Genomic DNA, 6,640 nt, shown 5'->3' with positions numbered 1-6,640 from the left:
AGGTGGACTGGTCTTTGAAGCAGTCAATAAATCATCAGAGACCAGAATCAAACAAAAGCCTCTTCATTTCTCCCAGACAGATCTCTGAGCCACAGAGAGTGAGAGAGGAGGGGGGGGGGGGGTGGAGGAGAAGGCTGAGTAAGAAAAAACCACCTCTATGCACCACAAAGTGGGGAGAGATTTCAGAATGAGGATTCCTGGTATAGAAGAATGAGGGGAGAAAGGAGAGGATTGAGGATTCCTGGTTTACAAGAATGAGCGGAGAGAGGAGAGGAGAGAGGATTCCTGGTTTAGAAGAATGAGGGGGAGAGAGGAGAAGAGAGAGGATTCCTGGTTTAGAAGAATGAGGGGAGAGAGGAGAGGAGAGAGGATTCCTGGTTTAGAAGAATGAGGGGGAGAGAGGATTCCTGGTTTAGAAGAATGAGGGGAGAAAGGAGAGGAGAGAGTATTCCTGGTTTAGAAGAATGAGGGGGAGAGAGGAGAGGAGAGAGGATTCCTGGTATAGAAGAATGAGGGGGAGAGAGGAGAGGAGAGAGGATTCCTGGTTTAGAAGAATGAGGGGAGAGAGGAGAGGAGAGGGGATTCCTGGTTTAGAAGAATGAGGGGGAGAGAGGAGAGGAGAGAGGATTCCTGGTTTAGAAGAATGAGGGGAGAGAGGAGAGGAGAGAGGATTCCTGGTTTAGAAGAATGAGGGGAGAAAGGAGAGGAGAGAGGATTCCTGGTTTAGAAGAATGAGGGGAGAGAGGAGAGGAGAGAGGATTCCTGGTTTAGAAGAATGAGGGGAGAGAGGAGAGGAGAGAGGATTCCTGGTTTAGAAGAATGAGGGGAGAGAGGAGAGGAGAGAGGATTCCTGGTTTAGAAGAATGAGGGGGAGAGAGGAGAGGAGAGAGGATTCCTGGTTTAGAAGAATGAGGGGAGAAAGGAGAGGAGAGAGGATTCCTGGTTTAGAAGAATGAGGGGGAGAGAGGAGAGGAGAGGGGATTCCTGGTTTAGAAGAATGAGGGGGAGAGAGGAGAGGAGAGAGGATTCCTGGTATAGAAGAATGAGGGGAGAGAGGAGAGGAGAGAGGATTCCTGGAATAGAAGAATGAGGGGAGAGAGGAGAGGAGAGAGGATTCCTGGTATAGAAGAATGAGGGGGAGAGAGGAGAGGAGAGAGGATTCCTGGTTTAGAAGAATGGGGGGAGAGAGGAGAGGAGAGAGGATTCCTGGTTTAGAAGAATGAGGGGAGAAAGGAGAGGAGAGAGGATTCCTGGTTTAGAAGAATGAGGGGGAGAGAGGAGAGGAGAGAGGATTCCTGGTTTAGAAGAATGAGGGGAGAGAGGAGAGGAGAGAGGATTCCTGGTTTAGAAGAATGGGGGGGAGAGAGGAGAGGAGAGGGGATTCCTGGTATAGAAGAATGAGGGGAGAGAGGAGAGGAGAGAGGATTCCTGGTTTAGAAGAATGAGGGGGAGAGAGGAGAGAGGATTCCTGGTTTAGAAGAATGAGGGGGAGAGAGGAGAGGAGAGGGGATTCCTGGTATAGAAGAATGAACGGCTCTCAGAAGTGGTTTATTCAAGGGGTATTTGTTTGTCCATCTCAAAGACCCTACATCCTGTGGAAAGGGGATTACAGCATGTGACATGAAATCCCTTTTTAGGGCGGTCAATAGTGCAAGGTTAGTGGATACAACCATCCTACAATACCTAATTTCAGCAACTGGCTAACTTCCAAATCCTAAGAAAACGGGCAAACTAGATTTGTATTTGATTTTCACATAAGAACCCAGGACAGCATTTACAGTTCATACAGTACACATAGGAGGAAGTGAGGACCTTGGCAGAGTGGTGCCAGAACAAAAATTACCTCTCTCTCAACCTCGACAAAATGAAGGAGCTGATCGTGGACTTCAGGAAAAGCAGAGGGAGCCCCTATCCACATCGACGGGATCGCAGTGGAGAAGGTGGAAAGATTCAAGTTCCTCGGCGAACACATCACTGACCATCTGAAATGGTCCACCCACACAGACAGCGTAGTGAAGAAGGCACAACAGCGCCTCTTCAACCTCAGGAGGCTGAAGAAATTCATTTTGGCCCCTAAGTCCCTCAGAAATTTTTACAGATGCACAATTGAGAGCATCCTGTTGGGCTGTATCACGCAGGGCTCTCCAGAGGGTGGTGCGGTCTGCCCAACACATCACCGGGGGCACACTGCCTGCCCTCCAGGACACCTACAGCACCCGATGTCACAGGAAGGCCAAAAAGATCATCAAGGATATCAACCAACCGAGCCACTGCCTGTTCACCCCGCTATCACCCAGAAGGCGAGGTCAGTACAGGTGCATCAAAGCTGGGACAAAGAGACTGAAAAACAGTTTCTATCTCAAGGCCTTTAAAATGTTAAATAGCCATCACTAGCCGGCCTCCAGCCGGTTACTCAGCCCTGCACCTTAGAGGCTGCTACCCTATATATATATATATATATATATATATATATATATATATATATATATATATATATACATAGACATGGAATCACTGGCCACTTTAATAATGGAACACTAGTCACTTTAATAATGTTTACATACTGCTTTACTCATTTCATATGTATAGTATACACTCTATTCTACTGTATTTTAGTCAATGCCTCTCCGACATAGCTCGTACTAATACTTAGATATTTCTTAATTCCATTGTTTTACTTTTATATTTGTGTTTATTATTGTGACTTGTTAGATACTACTGCACTGATGGAGCTAGGAACACAAGCATTTTTGCTACAACCCGCAATAACATCTGCATGTGACCAAAACAATTTGATTTGATTTGACATACATATACGTACATATGTTCATACTAACACAAACAAGACCTTAATTCTAATTTACATGTATTATCTTCCATCTATGTGATCAAAAAGTATATTGGCTACCACAGGGTCTTCTATCTAACTCACAGGGGCCGTGACTGGTAAAGTTATATCAGACTGGTAAAGTTGTATCAGACTGGCAAAGTTGCATCTGCATGGTAACGCTGTATCAGACTGGTAAAGTTTTATCAGACAGGTAAAGTCTTATCAGACTGGTAAAGTTGTATCAGACTGACTAGTAAAGTTGAATCAGACTGGGAAAGTTGCATCTGCCTAGTAACATTTTATCAGACTGGTAAGGTTGTATCAGACCGGTAAAGTTGTATCAGACAGGTAAAGTCTTATCAGACTGGTAAAGTTGTATCATACTGGTAAAGTTGCATCTGCCTAATAACATTTTATCAGACTGGTAAGGTTGTATCAGACTGGTAAATTTGTATCAGACTGGTAAAGTTGTATCAGACAGGTAAAGTCTTATCAGACTGGTAAAGTTGTATCAGACTGACTAGTAAAGTTGTATCAGACTGGTAAATTTGTATTTGACTGGTAAAGTTGTATCAGACTGGTAAAGTTATATCAGACTGGTAAAGTTGTATCATACTGATAAAGTTGTATCATACTGGTAAAGTTGTATCAGACTGGTAAAGTTTTATCAGACTCGTAAAGTTTTATCAGACTGGTAAAGTTGTATCTGAACAGTAAAGTTGTATCAGACTGACTTAAAATTGTATCAGACTGGGGAAGTTGTATCAGACTGGTGAAGTTGTATCAGACTGGTAAAGTTGTATCAGACTGGTAAAGTTGTATCTGAACAGTAGAGTTGTATCAGACTGACTTAAAATTGTATTAGACTGGTGAAGTTGTATCAGACTGGTAAAGTTGTATCAGACTGGTAAAATTGTATCAGACTGGTAAAGTTGTATCAGACAGTTAAAGTTGTATCTGAACAGTAGAGTTGTATCAGACTGGTAAAGTTGTATCTGAACAGTAGAGTTGTATCAGACTGACTTAAAATTGTATTAGACTGGTGAAGTTGTATCAGACTGGTAAAGTTGTATCAGACTGGTAAAGTTGTATCAGACTGGTAAAGTTGTTTCAGACTGGTAAAGTTGTATCTGTACAGAAAAGTTGTATCAGACTGACTTAAAATTGTATCAGACTGGTAAAGTTGTATCAGACTGGTGAAGTTGTATCAAACTGGTAAAATTGTATCAGACGGACTAGTAAATTTGTATCCGACAGTTAAAGTTATATCAGACTGGTAAAGTTGTATCAGACCGGTAAAGTTGTATCAGACTGGTAAAGTTGTATCTGAACAGTAGAGTTGTATCAGACTGACTTAAAATTGTATTAGACTGGTGAAGTTGTATCAGACTGGTAAAGTTGTATCAGACTGGTAAAATTGTATCAGACTGGTAAAGTTGTATCAGACAGTTAAAGTTGTATCTGAACAGTAGAGTTGTATCAGACTGGTAAAGTTGTATCTGAACAGTAGAGTTGTATCAGACTGACTTAAAATTGTATTAGACTGGTGAAGTTGTATCAGACTGGTAAAGTTGTATCAGACTGGTAAAGTTGTATCAGACAGTTAAAGTTGTATCGGACTGGTAAAGTTGTATCAGACTGGTAAAATTGTATCTGAACAGTAAAGTTTTATCAGACTGACTTAAAATTGTATCAGACTGGTGAAGTTGTATCAGACTGGTGAAGTTGTATCAGACTGGTAAAGTTGTATCAGACTGGTAAAGTTGTTTCAGACTGGTAAAGTTGTATCTGAACAGAAAAGTTGTATCAGACTGACTTACAACTTCACCAGTCTGATACAATTTCACCAGTCTGATACAACTTTACCAGTCTGATACAATTTCACCAGTCTGATACAATTTCACCAGTCTGATACAACTTTACCAGTCTGATACAACTTTACCAGTCTGATACAATTTTACCAGTCTGATACAACTTTACCAGTCTGATACAACTTTACCAGTCTGATACAACTTCACCAGTCTGATACAATTTCACCAGTCTGATACAACTTTACCAGTCTGATACAATTTTATCAGACTGGTGAAATTGTATCAGACTGGTGAAGTTGTATCAGACTGGTAAAGTTGTATCAGACTGGTAAAGTTGTATCAGACTGGTAAAGTTGTATCAGACTGGTAAAATTGTATCAGACTGGTAAAGTTGTATCAGACTGGTAAGGTTTTATCAGACTGGTGAAATTGTATCAGACTGGTGAAATTGTATCAGACTGGTGAAATTGTATCAGACTGGTAAAGTTGTATCAGACTGGTGAAATTGTATCAGACTGGTGAAGTTGTATCAGACTGGTGAAATTGTATCAGACTGGTGAAGTTGTATCAGACTGGTGAAGTTGTATCAGACTGGTGAAATTGTATCAGACTGGTGAAGTTGTATCAGACTGGTGAAATTGTATCAGACTGGTGAAGTTGTATCAGACTGGTGAAGTTGTATCAGACTGGTGAAATTGTATCAGACTGGTGAAGTTGTATCAGCCTGGTAAAGTTGTACCAGACTGGTGAAATTGCATCAGACTGGTAAAGTTGCATCAGCCTGGTGAAGTTGTATCAGACTGGTAAAGTTCTATCAGAGATCAAGATCAGCCCTTTATCAGGATGGAAATGGCATATTTAATGAGACTACAGATCTTTAGTTACATATTCATTTAAATCAATAGGACTGAGCTTTTTTGGGGACTGGTATAAATACACCTCAAAGGCTTTGAAGTTTAAGCACATGTAGGTGAGTTATTAACATCAAGCTAGGCCAAGAACCAAGGGAGATTCACACACACAATATACCCCAGTATCGTTCCATATGATCATACTATCCCATTTGACAGAGGTAAAGAACAATCTGGAGCCTGTTATTAAATGTTTATAAACCAGTTTAAATGCAACTAGTCTCTTGTATGGGTCCAATACTGTCCACTTAAGAGGTTTTTAAACGCACATCTATTCCTCCATCAATTTTTCAAATATAATTTAGCTGTGAGGTTGGAGCGGGATGCAGACCCTGATGAGTCTCCTGTTACATTTGATACATTGGAGCAGCCAACAGATCTAGCAAAGTTGATACATTGTGTCACTTCATCATCCTGGTATTTCCACTGAGCTACAAATAATCTCTCTACATATATATACACACTACCGATCAAAAGTTTGGGGTCACTTAGAAATGTCCTTGTTTTTGAAAGAAAAGCAAACTGGCAAATTCATGAAATAGTACCTGCAAAACACCAGTCTCAACGTCAACAGTGAAGAGGCAACTCCAGGACGCTGGTCTTCTAGGCAGAGTTGCAAAGAAAAAGCCATATCTCGGGCAGGCCAATAAAAAGAAAAGATTAAGACGGGCAAAATAACACAGACACTGGACAGAAGAACTGCCTACAAGGCCAGCACTGTTGACGTTGAGACTGGTGTTTTGCGGATACTATTTAATGAAGCTGCCAGTTGAGGACTTGTGAGGCGCCTGTTTCTCAAACTTGACACTCTAATGTACTTGTCCTCTTGCTCAGTTGTGCACTGGGCCTCCCACTCCTCTTTCTATTCTGGATAGAGCCAGTTTGGCTGTTCTGTGAAGGGAGTAGTACACAGCATTGTACCAGATCTTCAGTTTCTTGGCAATTCCTCGCTTGGAATAGCCTTCATTTCTCAGAACAAGAATAGACTGACGAGTTTCAGAAGAAAGGTCTTTGTTTCTGGCCATTTTGAGCCTGTAATCGAACCCACAAATGCTGATGCTCCACATACTCAACTAGTCTAAAGGGCA

The sequence above is a fragment of the Salmo trutta genome, chromosome 31 (genome assembly GCF_901001165.1).
Source record: "Salmo trutta chromosome 31, fSalTru1.1, whole genome shotgun sequence".
Classification (NCBI taxonomy): Eukaryota; Metazoa; Chordata; class Actinopteri; order Salmoniformes; family Salmonidae; genus Salmo; species Salmo trutta.
This window is presented reverse-complemented; position numbering follows the sequence as displayed.